The sequence below is a fragment of the Gracilinanus agilis genome, chromosome 4, assembly GCF_016433145.1.
Source record: "Gracilinanus agilis isolate LMUSP501 chromosome 4, AgileGrace, whole genome shotgun sequence".
Classification (NCBI taxonomy): Eukaryota; Metazoa; Chordata; class Mammalia; order Didelphimorphia; family Didelphidae; genus Gracilinanus; species Gracilinanus agilis.
The window spans coordinates 517935221-517950449 of record NC_058133.1 but is presented as its reverse complement, the minus strand read 5'-3'; positions in this window follow the sequence as shown (position 1 = coordinate 517950449).

Here is a 15229-nt window from a genome sequence, read left to right as displayed (position 1 = left end):
GATTGCATCATAATTATGGAACCCTGCATCTCCCTCCCCTACAAGTGCTGCCTTTCTTCTGATTCAGTATGTCAGAAACTGAGGTTGGGACTTCCTGCTCTTTAGCCATTGAAGTTGGAGGCTTGTAGAACCCACCAAAGAGGTCTCTAGGAATCAGGTGGTGTTCTCTACAGCTGCCCATAAAGAGTGGGTTTCAAGACAGAGGTGGGATCCATTTACTGATGTTCCTTCATGCACTACCCTAGAGCTGACTGAGTTTTTCCCTAAATGTTTTCTTCTTAGGGAGCTCCTATCAGATGGCAAATTGCCATCTATAAAATGGGAACATTAAAAGCCTCTACTTCAAAGGGCTAATCTAAGGATCAAGAGGGACAGCACATGTAAAGTGCTTTGTAATCCTTACATGAATTCTGCTGCTGATTTTTGTTATTGTTGTTGTTCTGAGGAAATAAGCACCACAGCGAGATCTTCAAAATACAGACCTAAGAAGTCATGTGACCTAATTGCTTTGACCATAATTTACATGTAGGAAAGAAGGAAAGGTAACATGGGCTAGTGAAAGAGCAAGCTAGCCCTCCTTCTACTCTGGGGGGGAGTGCTTAGATCCCAGTAACCTTCAATAAAGGAGGTTCTCTCAGATCAACCGAGTCATCATGAGAAAGCTAAGTGTGTTGGTTAACTTTGCTTTGTAGTTGAAGAATCAGTCTAGCTCCCAGCAAAAAGGGGTGCCTCCTCTGTAAAGGATTTGTGAAAGGTGGGTGTAAGGAGCACCCAAGATGGGGTGTGGAGGGCTTGGACTTGGCACCACGGCCTAAAACTTGTGCATTTGGTTTGTCTGTAAGCCTCTCTGCCTTCCTTCCTTTGAATTGCTGAAGCCAGTGTTTGCTAGTCGGCAGAAACCTCCAGGGATTCACTCCTCAATCCTCTGAGGAGCCATTAGCAGTGACTCCAGCATTCTGTTCTGTTCTACTCCTCTTACTGCCCAGCTTCCCTTCCCTCCTTCTCCCTCTTTCTTTCCCCCTCCCTTCCTTCTTCCTCTCCCTCTCCCTTTCCACTTCACCTCTCCCTCTCCCCCTTCCTCTTTCCCTTTCTCCCTCTCTCCCTCATTCTTTCTCCCTCCCTCTCTCTCTATCTAGCTCTGGCTCCCTCATAACAAAATCCCTAAAAATCATCCTTTCCCCTTTCAAGTCAAGTTCTTCCCCTGGAACTCCTCGGAGCCCTAGCAGCTTTCCTTATTCCATTCCTGCTCCCTTTATGCTACAATAGCTCAAATTCATCATCCCATAAAAACTCCCAGCAGCAGCGGCGGCAGCAGCAGGGAGGACCATAGAGATGCTTAAATGGAGGGTGTCAGCTGCCCCCAGTGACAGCAAAATCCTTAGGAATGAAACTGCTAAAGAGGAAAGGGAGAGGCCAAAAGGCTTTGTGGGGAGGGATCCTGAACCACCCTCTTACCTACCGTGTGTGTCTTAGGAGACTTCAAAAGTCATGGGATGTTTTCTTTGTACTTGAAGACACCAAGATGGTTTCCAAGAAGACATCCCAGAGAATTACATTCCTCCCATTTCAGAGCTGTACCTACAAGAGGAGGGATTATGCTCAAATCCAGGCTTTGTCAGGAAAATACCCCATCTCTAACTGAGAGCCTGCCTCCTCTCTGACAGGGACTTAGTGTTCCTGACACATGACAGGATAGATCTTGTATCCAAACACAGGCCTGGTTGCAGTCAGTCTTTAGAATTCTCTGGCACCAAACACAAATAAAGTCTAAAAGGGGGAGCCCTTGATCTAGGCTCCCTTCACCTCCTCAGAGCAGTTACCTTTGCAGGCATTTCTGTAAAATGCAGCCTCTGCAGGTTAAGTTGGCCCAGAGCTCTAAGCAATCAGAGCCTAAAGGGACATCAGATCATAAGACCCAACGTCAAAGCTGGACGGGATGTCAGAAAAGAGATGAAATGGAACAGGCTTGAGAAGTGAGAATGTGAGAAAGAGAACATCTAAGAAGGAAGGACTTCACAGCAGAGCGTTGTGCCAGGACAGAAAAGGTCAAAGAGAGGAAGAAGCTTAGAATAAAGAATGTTAGGACTGGGAGGAGCTTAGATCAGAGAATGGAAGAACTTAGAAGGAACCTTAGAATAGAGACTGTCGGAGCAGAGAAGGACATTAGTGATTATCTCTGCTGATCCTTTGATCTTACAAATGAAGTCCAGAGAAACTAGATGATGACTTAGAAAGGGATCTTTTTACCTCCAGGCTGGTGCCATGAACATTAAAAACTTGGCATGGCCAGACTTTTAATCAGTGCTAAGATATGCCTTGACATCTCCTTCAAAAGTATAACCGTGCTTTGACCAGGACACCGAGGTAGCCTGGAAAGAGAGCTCTACCTGGAGAGGGGAGAAACCTGAGCTTGACTCCTCTGACACGAGTTGTTTAACACAGGAGAGTCATTTAACCTCTGGTTGTGCAGGGCCCACTCAAGGCACAGTTCAGGCAATGTTCTAGAAAGAAAAATGTCAAGCATATCTGGGGTGGGGGAGGCAGTAAGTGGCATACATTATTCAACTTTCATCAATTCTTCCTTACTCAGTAGAGTGGCATGTGATTGATCCCTCAGATGATGGGAAATATCAACTTATTGTGGAAGAAAAACTGACATTTTTTAAAGGCTTCAGGTCTGCCAGAGACCACAAAGATGCTATAAATAAAGACAGAGAGATATGTAGTTATAAATACTCACATCTCTCAATATACATATCTTTCATATGTGTGTATGTGTATTCAGCTAGATGGTACAGTGGATTTGGAGTCCAGGAGACCTGAATTTAAGTCCTGTCTCAGATATATACTAGCAGTGGGACCATGGACAATTCATTGAACCTCCCCTTGCCTCAGTTTCCTCATCTGTAAAATGAGGATGATAACAGCCCAACCTCCCAAGGCTGTTGAGGGGATTAAACAACATAATTTTTTGAACGCTCTTTAAAGTACTATGTAATATAAATGCTAACTTTACATACATGTTATGTGGTACATATCTTAAATACATATTATATGACATATATTTGGTTATCTGTGTAGATGATAGAGATCTATTTATAAGCAGTGCTTCTTAAAGAGAAATATAGAATGTAAAGTTGCCCCTAGCATTCCCTTCTCAAGCAAGGTTTTAATTTCATATCACTCAACAATTAAGACACAGCTAGATTGTCCGTCTAGATTAATCTGGAGTTTGGAGTTAGGTAATGGTTTCTCATTCATGAAACAAAACAAAACAAAGTCATTTAGCTTTTGGTGCAGCCTGTAGAAATATTTTCCTAAGCCCATTCATACCCTTTTCAATCGCCCCCTCTAAGGATTTTCTTTTCCATCTGTCCAAGATGGACTTGAGAGATGCTCCCACTAACAGAAATAATCAAAGACTTCTTTCTTCTCCTAGTCTAGCCCTTGCCCTAGACACTTCAGGGAGGAGTTCTTCCTGAGATGGTCAAGACTTTCACATTAGAAACTAACTGGGTCTTTGACAAGAATGATATAAAACAAAAATATGGTACTGTCAACTGTGATTGACCCAGTGTGGGCAAACTTTTTAGAGGAAAAGGAAATGCTCCTCTGTCTGTTTCTAAGGCAACTCTTTTGAAGTTTCATCGTATTGTATTCATCAGATTAGGAATAATGTTGCAACTGGATAGAACATTTCAGGGGGCCACATCTGGCCTGTGGGCTGTAGTTTGCCCATCACTGGACTAAACCATTATCAGCAAAGCAAGTTCCTGAGATATCCACAAGAGACCCATGATAAAAAATGCTCTCCGCAGCCAAAGGAGGAACTATCAGAGTCCGAGTACAAATCAAAGCATGCCATTTTCCATTTTATTGCTTTCATGAGTTTTTTTAATTGTTTGTGTGATATGTACCTTCTATCATGACATGAGCAATATGGAAATATGTATTACATAAAAGTGCTGGTATACAGATTATTTATCACCTTGGATGGAGGGAGGGAGAGAGGGAAAAAAATCTGAATCCTAAAATGTCAGAAAACAATTGTCAAAATTGATTCTACATGTAACTGAAAAAAATTTTAAAAAGAAAAAAGTGCAGTATAAGGCATTGGTTAATTAATCAATAGACTGATAAGTTTTCTCATTCAGGAGAAGCCAAGGATTTCAGGTTAATATACTAATATCATTTTGTTTTGTGAAATATAAAATAGAAGGGATATTGGGAGCCTAGGATATTTCCTCACTGCCCATGTTGCCCTGTGGTTGGGCATGGGCATGCCTCATCACTATTTGCCAAGATTCAACCAGGTCTGGAAGGTTATCAATGTTCTAAAAGTACCCTTCTACCCATTGTATACAAAGTTTATCAGATGCTGAATGATTCCCACTAGATTGGGGGCTGTGAGAACCCTGATGCATTTGGAAATCCTAGGGCCATGTTGGCGAACCTATGACACTCTTGCCAGAGGGGGCTTCTCCCCTCCCCCTCTACACATGCACCTGAGGACATTTCTTACATCACCCTCCCCTCTGCCCAGCAGCCCAGTGGGAGCATTTTCTCCCTCCACTGTCTGGGGTAAGGTGGGAGGAGGGGGGCTCACATGTGGGTGAGGGTTGCAGTTTGGGCACTTGGTCTTTAAAAGGTTCATCATCACTGTTTTGGGTCTGAGCTGAAAGCATGGCTCCTTACAGTGTGTGTGTGTGTGTGTGTGTGTGTGTGTGTGTGTGTGTGTGTATGCTAGGGCATGTATACATGTTTGTGCCCTAGTAGAGATGGCTAGGACCTATTAGTATAAAAGTCTCACATATAGCTCTGGAAGTGGTTGATTTTTGTGCTTATACATCTTTGTTTTTTCATGTGGTCCTCTTTAATACCCACAGATGCATTTAGAAAATAGTCAAATGGGATTAGGGGTAGATTTTGTGGCCACAGAACAGAGGAAAACAGTCGTCCTGTAGGGAGAAGGAGCTCACAACCTCTCTCTCCTTAGCATTTACCCTTTTCCAACTGAGCTAATCAGCCCCAGACTAGAGGGCTGAGCTTTTTCTGATATATTCATATTGGCCAACATGACATTGATTGAAAATGTGGAAGAAGATGGCAGCAGTACCAACTTCTGGTCTGCAAAAAGGGCTATTTTTACATGTCTGTTAACTGGATTCAGGGATCTTTTTCAGGTATGGCTGGAAATACGTGGCTCGGGAGATGCCTTCTAACTCTAAAAGCCCATCATTTTGTGATCAATCCTTCGTCATCTCATTTCTTACAGAATAGATGAAGGGAAGAAGTGATTACAACCTGAAAACCCTAAATGAACAGGAGTGAAGAAATACCTGTCTTTCCAGCCCTCACCCTTCACATATTTAGATTCCCCAGGTTGGGCTACTCATAGAGAATCATTCAATCACTTCTTGAGCCTATTTATTTCCTGGATGGTGACTAGAAGTTCCAGTTATATGTGGATGCTTTAATTATATGTGGTAGGGGGAGCCCCAAAACACTGTCAAAGTGAGGCAACTTGGGGAAAAAGCTTTCAGGGTACTGGGGATCCATGGCAGAATTAGTCATTCAGGTCCCATGTCCTTTTGGCCCTTCGATGCACCCAAACATGGCAAAATGGCCTTGGAAACAGAAAGGCCACCTCTTCTCAGATTCTTCCTAGCTATATGATGCTGAGAAAAATAGCACTTCAATCCTACTGTTGATGTGAGGATCAAATGAGGTCACATATAAAGTGATTTGAAAATGTTTACATCCTACAGAAATGCTAGTTTCTTCAGTATAAATGGAAAAAGGCAGCGTGCACTCTCCCACCTCATTTTGATCCATGCTTTGAATGTCCTCTTCTAATGGGGGTACATTTGCAGGAGTCATTTACCAGGTTAATGGCCAGGCTCCAGTAGCTTCCTCTATATTTGGACAACTGAGACCCAGGAAAGAAGATCAAAATGCTTTCAAGAAGCTCAAAGTCCACAAACTGAAGCTTATTCATTTTGTGTGTCAGAGAGCTCCCCAAACCTTGCTTAGAGCCTGTTTGCACTTAGTCTAGACACAATTCTAACAAGTAGGTTATTTGCTTTTACAGTTCAAAGGAGACTAGCAACAATGCACCCGGGAAAATTAGGTCATGGATCAGGAAGGCTGCCTATTCAGCAGACCTTAAAAAAGGGTGGATTTGCCCTCTGGCACATTTTCTTGGGAATATTCGATGCAGAACCCTTTCTATGACTTTCAGTGAGGGATGGCTGAAGGAGTCCCCACCCTTGACAGTTAAATCAGCCTCATACACACTCATGCCATTCTGCAGGGAAGCTCAAGTTAGGATCTCAAAACTCTCACTATATCTTTAACCCTTTTTCTTTTTTTGGCCTGGGCTTTGGCATTAATGCCAATCCTTGCAGGCGAGTTTCTGAATTTAAGAGTCTGGGAGATGATGAACACCCCCATCAGTTGAAAAGTGAAAGACAGACAGATACATAGATAAATAGATGGAGATATCAGATATCAACAAGCATATTTATGGATATCCATAGAAACACAGTTATCTAGAGAAAGAGAGGGAGATGCTATCTATGGAGGGTAAACTTGGATATATATATGTATATATATGTATATATGTACAAACTCTTAGTTCATATTTACAGAAAGTTGATGTAGACTATAGAGAGATAGATATCTAAATGGAGAGAAATAGCTGTAGATAGATATTAATATAGTTATCTATAGAGATACAGCTATCTATAGATAGATAGATATACATACAAATATGTGGAGAGAGAGAGGAGGGGGGAAGAGGGAGAGGGAGAAGATGAGAGAGTTAAATGTAGATATTATCCATAGAGAGAGCAACTAGGTAGAACAGTGCACGAAGTATCCAATTTGGAGTTGGGAAGATGAATTCAAATCTAGCCTCAGACACTAGTTGTATGACCCTGGGAAGTCACTAAACTCTGCTTCACTTTCCTCTGTGAAAAGGACTGGAGAAAGAAATGGCAAAGCACTCCAGTATCTTCACCAAGATTGGGTCACAAAGAATTGGCAGGCTTGAAAGAAATGAATAACAATCACAAAAAAATTTATAGGTCAGTGATGGAACTGGAATAAAAGTTTGGAGGCAGCTAGGTGACACAGTGGATAGATTTTGGGGACTGAAGTCAGGAAATCTCATCTTGACAGCTTCAAATCTGACCAGACTCTTCCTGGCTATGTGCCTCTGGGCAACTTACTTAACCCTGTTTGCTTCAGCTCCTCATCTGTAAAATGAGTTGGAGAAGGAAGTGGCCAACCACTACAATATCTTTTCTAGGAAAACCCCAAATGGGGTCACAAAAACTTAGACATTACTGAACGATTGAACAACGTATATATAGAGAAATTTCTATATAGATAGGTATCTATATAGAAATAAAGATGCAGATAGAGATCTGGTAAGAGAGAATTGGATATCTATAGAGAGAGAATTAAATAGATAGATAGTAGAGATATCTATAGATAAATATCAATAAAATACATATCTACAGAGATATAGCTGTCTATAGAGAGATACATATAGATTGACATATCTAAGGAGAAAGATGTAGATAGATGCTAATTGAGAAAAATATAAGTAGAATATGGTTTGTTTGCACAGAGAGAAAGATTTGGCTAAGATATTTAAATATGGAGTGCTGCTAAATATAATGTAGAAAGATATCTGTGGTGAGAGAACGATTCATATGTATACATAAAGATATCTATCAAGACAGGAATAGATATTGGTATCTATAGATGGAGCATAGTTAATAGATGAAAGATAGGTAGAGATACCTATAGATATTATAGATAGATATATTATAGATAGATCCCTATAGATAGATATTAACTTAATTATGTATAGATAGCTATAGCAAAATCTAGATAGATAATAAAATATTTGGAGGTGGATATAGAGAGAAATGTAGATATATAGAGATGAAGATACAGATAGAGATGTATAGATAGACATCTATAAAGAGATAAATAGAACAGATATCTATGGGTAGAAAAATATGAGACAGAAAAAGAAACAAATAAAATACCTACTTGTGTCCCCAATTGGATAAGATATATAGTCTCATTTCTCTTTATTCCTTATCTAGTGTATCCTTTCCTATATTCTTTAAAGATCATCAAAACAGTGAAAATTACTCTTAGGACATTATTTTACATAGTCTTTCATGTTCACTCTCTTCACAGTTTTGAGAGGATACTTGTTAACACTCCCCATTTGAAAGCAAATATTTCTTTCTGTTTTTTTATGATTGCTTTTTAAAAACGTTTTTAAAGTTTTCAATTCCAATTTTCCATGAGGCTCCATTCTATTGATCAAGAATGCTTACAAGGCCTCTATTTCATTAAAGATCTATTTCTACCCTTCTACACCACCCCCAATTATATTCAGTTTTGCTGGATAACTTTATTCGTGATTGTAAATCTACATCTTCATCATTTGGAAATTTAAACTTTCTAATCCTTTATTGTGATCGCTGCTGAATCTTGTGAGATTCTGACTGAGATTCCTCAGTACCTAAGCTCAATCTTTCTGACTGCTCACAGTATTTTTATCTTTGACCTGGATGTTCTATATTTGTGTTATGATGTTCAGAAGAGTTTTCATATTGAAGTTTCTTTCAGGAAATGGCTGGTGATTCTTTCTATTTTCTCTTTGCCTTCTGGTTCTTAGATACCTGAGCAGTCTTCTTTCATGATTTATTGAAATATATTAGTCTCTTTTTTATCATGTTTTTCATGTAGTCCAAGGATTCTTAAACTCTCTCTCTTTGATCTGTTTTCTACGTCTGTTGTTTTTGACATGAGATATCATGCATTTTCTTACCTTTTTCCCAATATTTCATATTTCTTTTTTTTAAAGACTTACCTTCTATTTGTACAAAAATATTTATAGCCTCACTCTTTGTAGTGACAAAAAAAACAAACCCTGGAAAATGAAGGAATGCTCTTTGATAGGGGAATTGCTGAACAAATTGTGGTATCTGTTGGTGATGGAATACTATTGTGCTGAAAAGAATAATGAATCGGAGGAATTCCATGTGAACTGGAACAACCTCCAGGAACTGATGCAGAGTGAAAGGAGCAGAACCAGGAGAAACTTATACACAGAGACTGATACACTGTCACATAATTGAATGCAATGGACTTCTCTACTAGCAGAAATGCAATGATCCAGGACAATTATGAGGGACTTATGAGAAAGAACGCTACCAACATCCAGAGAAAGAACCGTGGGAGTAGAAACACAGAAGAAAAATAGTTGCTTGATCACATGAATTGATGGAGATATGTTTGGGAATGTAGACTCTAAATCTGTGATTCCCAAAGTGGGCACCACCACCCCCTGGTGGGTGCTACAGCGATCCAGGGTGGGTGGTGGTGATGGCTACAGGTGCATTTGGAGGTGGTGATAGTATGTGACAGGGGACGCTAAGTAATGTTTTTTTCTAGAAAGGGGACAGTAGACCAAAAAAGTTTGGGAACCACTGCTCTAAATGATCATGCTAGTGCAAATATCAATAATATGGAAATGGTCTAGCTCATTGACACATGTAAAACCTAGTGGAATTGCTCGTTGGTTATGGGAGGGAAGTGAGAGGAGGAAAGGGAAAGAACATGAATTATGTAATCACGGAAAAATATTCTAAATTAATTAAATAAAAATTTTCAAATAAAAAAGAAAATGAAAAAAGAAAGAAAAAAATAATAAAGCCTTACTTTCTGTCTTAGAACTGATACACTAAGTTCTGGTTCCAAGGCATAAGAATGGTAAGGGCTAGGAAATTTGGGTTAAATGATTTGGCCAGGGTCACACAGCTAGAAATTATAGGAGGCCAGATTTAAACCCAGGACCTCCTGTTTCTAGGTCCATCTCTCTATCCACTGAAGTACCTAGTTGCCCCTTTTTATATTTCTTTTAATATGTCTTGTTATCTCATGGAATCATTAAATTCCATTTAGCCATCCTAATTTTCAAGGAATTTGTATTTACATTATGTGCTGTATCTTTTTGCCAAAACATTAATTCTTTCCAATTCTTTTCTGCATATTCTCATTTATTTTTCAATTAGTTTCTCTATTACTCACATTTGAAATATCATTTAAAACTATTTTTTAAAACTCTTACATCATTCCTTTTGGAATTCATGTTGACCTTGTGGCCAAGGTGATTCTTTGAGGCTTTCTTTTAGGTATCTTAGAGCCATTTTCCTCTTCTGGGTTTGTCTCAGGTTCATAATAGGTGTTTATTTATGGTTTTGTTGTTGTTGTTTAGTCATTCTTCCAGTGATCTGCTCTGGACTAACCAGCATTACTGCCTTAGCAGGAAGTCTTTTCGGGGCTGCCTGTGATCCTGGTTACTCTGGCAGATGCCCCTGAGCTTCTCTGTTGAACTGCAGTGATTCTGAGTGTAACAACCATCCTGGACAGCCTCCCAATCAGAACTCTAGGCATTAAGTCTCTGCTGAGTCCCTGGGCCAGGTCCTAAGTTTCTGTCCTGGGTGAGGGACTGAATCTGTGGCCACTTCCAGGTATCACCAGCTGCCTCTCTTCCTCTGAGCTTCAGACAATGCATCTGTGCTCCCAGCCCAGGATTTTAACAGAGGTCTTGCAATGGTCATTTGCCTGTAGATAAACTGTGTGATCTTGGGCTGGAAAGATGATGCAGTGTGCTTTAGCTCTCAATGTCCTGTCCCTGCTTCAGCATCCTTAGATGTTTCTATAGTAGTGTGTGTATGAGTGACATGGGGTTTACTGACTTATTATATCGCTCCCTACTACTTCTTCAACTTGGCTGGTTTCCTGCTCACACCTAAATTCAAAATTCCTTCTACTCCACACACTACCTCCTCTTTTATTTTGGAACAAACCCTTGAGATACACATGTGGAACCTAAAGTCTTCCTGCGTAGAAAGGCTGTTCCTATTTCCTTCTGAGAAATATGGTTTGAGCAGCATTTTTTTCCCTGAACACATTATCCAATTGGCCGATCCATCTACTCTCTCTTCTAATCACTCTTCTGGTTGAAGCTCTAATAACATCTTTAGGGATGAAAAAGATGACTCTCGATGACATTCCTGGACTGGCTCTCCAGTTCTGTGATCCTGACATCCTACTTCTTAGAAGAGTGTGTGAATGCTTTCTTTAGAAAAGTGAATGAGCTATGCTGAGTCAGCTGAGTTTAGTCTGTGTCTCAGATGAATGGCTCCCCTCCTCCCTCCCCATAAACTGGAGATTTTGTATAACATCAGAGCACAAAGGACCTTCAAAGTAAGGATACAACCAGCTTCCATCTATCATGAATGAAGGAGTTAAAATCAATTCTTCAGCATCAACATGTGTTAAGAAATGTACAAGGTTGAAAATATTTATAGCTGCGCTTTTTGTGGTGGCAAAAAACTGGAAAATGAGGGAATGCCCTTCAATTGGGGAATGGCTGAACAAATTGTGGTATATGCTGGTGATGGAATACTATTGTGCTCAAAGGAATAATAAACTGGAGGAATTCCATGTGAACTGGAATGACTTCCAGGAATTGATGCAGAGTGAAAGGAGCAGAGCCAGAAGAACATTGTACATAGAGACCAATACACTGTGGTAAAATAGAATGTAATGGACTTCTGTACTAGCAGCAATGCAATGACCCAGGACAATTTTGAGGGATTTATGGAAAAGATGCTACCCACATTCAGAGGAAGAACTACAGGAGTGGAAATTCAGAAGAAAAACAACTGCTTGAACACATGGGTTGAGGTGGACATGATTGGGGATGTAGACTCGAAACTACCACAACAATGCAACTATCAACAATTTGGAAATAGGTCTTGATAAATACACATGTTAAAACCAGGGGAAATATGCATCAGCCATGCGGGGGGTGGGGGGGGGAAGCTCAGGGGGTGAAGGGGAAAGTAAGAGCATGAATTATGTAACCATGTTAACTTTTCTAAAAAATAAATATTAATAAATGTTAAAAAAAAGAAATGTACAAGGTGCTAGGGAGACAAAGGCAGATAAAAGAGAGGGTATTTCTATGACCGTCTATATATGATAGTTCCTAGGCAATAACTTGTGAGTAGCAATGCCATGACAGAATAATTTCTGTCATTATAGGTGACATAAACAAGAAGGGCAGGAGGTTGACATTTAAAAGGTTTCTAGTAGCAGGCAGGACTCATCAGTTAATTTAAAATCACTGGAGTATGTTTACAAGTTTGGAAACTGCTAGTAAAACACTCGATGATAAATTTATTTTATAGTTTTTTCTCCCCTCTAGGAGATTTTGTTAAAAAGCTGCCTAAATAAATGATTTACAAGAGTAGTAAAACATTAAAGGAAATGCTCAGATGGAAATTCAGAGCATCAAAAATCCAGTAATTTATGGTTGTAAGCAAATATAAATATTTTATGGTCATTTTAAAATTCAGTTGAGGTGTGACAGGCTTTCTTTTATCTATAAAGTCTTGGAGGCATTATTTTTTCCCCTTGGTAGTTGATCATAATCTCCCCAAGAAAGACCATCATCAGTGACAGAAGGTAAGCTCTGTGAAAGCAGGCAATATTTCATTCTCTGTTTTTGTATCCACAACACCTTTTGCAATGCCTGGCACATAGTAGATATTTAACAAATGTTTGTTGATGGCATATTTTAGCAAAAAATTTTAACATAGTCTATAGATAATTTTCTCTCTATTTTTTATAATGGCAATATTACCCTTCAAAATAGTTTTGTTCAAACTGTCCCTATTTGTCATCACAGGATTGCACAAAAGTGAAGTCATTGGAGTCACAGGAACTGAGTTTGAATCTTGGCTATGAGACTCCCTCCATTTGTGACAGTAGACAAGTTATAATATCTTGTGTTCTCAATTTTCTCATGTGTAACATGAATTAATTGGAATAAATTGCCTTGAAGTCCTTTTAGCTCTATATTGATGATGTTTCCCCAATCTAGGTTTTCTTTGTGTTCTAAACTTATCATCTTGTATGTAAGATTCCATCTCTGTATGTGTTACCCTTTCCTAGAGTTTGGTGCTAAAAGGACATGAAAATATGTTTGAATGAACAAAAGAATTAACCTATTGGTAAAGCATTGCCTTCTTTGTACATGACCAGTTGGATAACATAAAGGAGTAGAGAAAAATAAGTGCTTAATAATAAGTGCTAAATGTGTGAACAAAGAAACTATTTTCCAATGGTGCTTGACTACTTTAGGAAAGAAAATGAATTGTGGTAAAGATATAAAAGCATGATTGGCCTTGCAAAGAGAAGAGTCTCATTCATATAGGAATAGTTTGGAAGAAAGAACTTTTATTATTGTAAAATGTCATTATTTGAAACAAGAAATTGTTTCAAAAGCCCAGAATGAGATGGAAGCTCAATCTGAGATCTTAAAGCTGTAAGGCATGTGGTCCCTTAGCTCACCTGCATGTAACTGTTTTGAAGCTAAAAGCATAATATTTAAAATACTGCAAAATCCTGTCACTGATCTGTGACTGAAGGATGATTAAATAATTGGAGATTTTATAGAATGTTATAAAAATGAGGAGTGGTAACCTGACAAGTGAAAGGTTGTGTAATAGGAGGTTCTGACTTAAACCACTGAAATGGACCAGAACAGATGAGGCTGAGGTTGAGGCTAGAATTGTCAAGAAGCAGCAGGTGGAGAAGACTTAGCAGGTTGTCTAAAGGTAACTTTCTTGGAGCTTCCTGAAGAAATGAACAGCAGGAGCAGTTAGATGACAGAGTAACTTCTATTGCTCATCTCTCACACCTATAATTATGATGTCATTCTATGAATGTTGCTTTTTATTTCTAAAATGATTTTCACTGAGAATATACTCATTATTGTTCAGTTGTTTAGGCTTATCTGACTCTTCATGACCCCATAGGCCACAGCCACCAGACTCTTCTATCTTCCACTATATCCTAATGTCTGTCCAAGTTCATTTTTATTGTTCCTATGGCACTCTCAGTCCATCTTATCCTCTACTATCCTCTTCTCCTTTTGCCTTCAATCTTTTCCAACATCAAGATCTTTTTCCAATCTTCACTTTATGTGACCAAAGTATTTAAACTTCATCTTCAGTATTTGATGTTCCAGTGAATAGTCTGAATTAATTTCTTTGGCTATTGACTGATGTGGTCACTTTGCTGTCCAAGAGGATCTTCTTCTCTAGCATCCCAATTCAAAAGTGTCACTTCAGTAGAGCTCAGTTTTCTTATAGTCCAAACCCTCACTGTCATATATTACCACTGAGAAAGCCATAAGTTTGATTATATTGATTGCTTTGGCAAAATGATGTTTCTACTTTTTTAGCCTGCTGTCCAAATTTGCCAAAGCTGTCCTTCCAAGGAGCAGGCATCTTTTAATTTCACACCTGTGGTCTCTCTGCTTGCAGTGATATTTGAGCCTAAAACTCTAAAATCTGATACTCCTTCCATTACTTCTCCCTCTATTTGGCAGGAAGTGATGGAACCAGAGACCATGATCTTCATTTGTTTGTTTGATGTCAAGTGCCAAGTCACCTTTTCCACTCTCCTCTTTCACCCTTATTAAAAGACTTTGTAATTCTTCTTCACTTTATGCTATTAGAGAGGTATAATTTGAATATCTTAGGTTGTTAATATTTCACCCAGAAATCTTAATTCTGACTTTTGATTCACCCAGTCTGGCACTTCCTATACTGTACCCTTCATATAAGTTAAATAAATAAGATGACAATATACAGCCTTGTCATATACCTTTTTCCAATTTTAAATCAATCCATTGATCCATGTTTGTTTCTAACTATTGACTCTTGGCTTGCCTATAGGTTCCCTAAGAGAAAAGGAAAATGAACTTGTACTCCCATCTCTTAGAAGATTTGGTACATTTTGTGTAGCCAGTGAAGCAGAAGTAGATTTTTTTTCTGGAATTCCCTTTTTCCATAATCCAGTGAACAATGGCAATTTGGTCTATGCCTCTTTGAAAACCAGTCTATTCTTCTGGTAATTCTTAGTTCATAAATTACTCAAGCTTAGCTTACAGAATCTGAGGCATAACCTTGTTCACATGTGAAATAAGGGTAATTTGAACATTCTTTGGCATTGTCCTTCTCTAGAATTGAGGTACATCCTACCCATTCAGTGGCAACTATTGAGTTTTCCAAAGTTGTTGGCATAGTGAGTGCAGCACTTTACAGCATCATCTTGT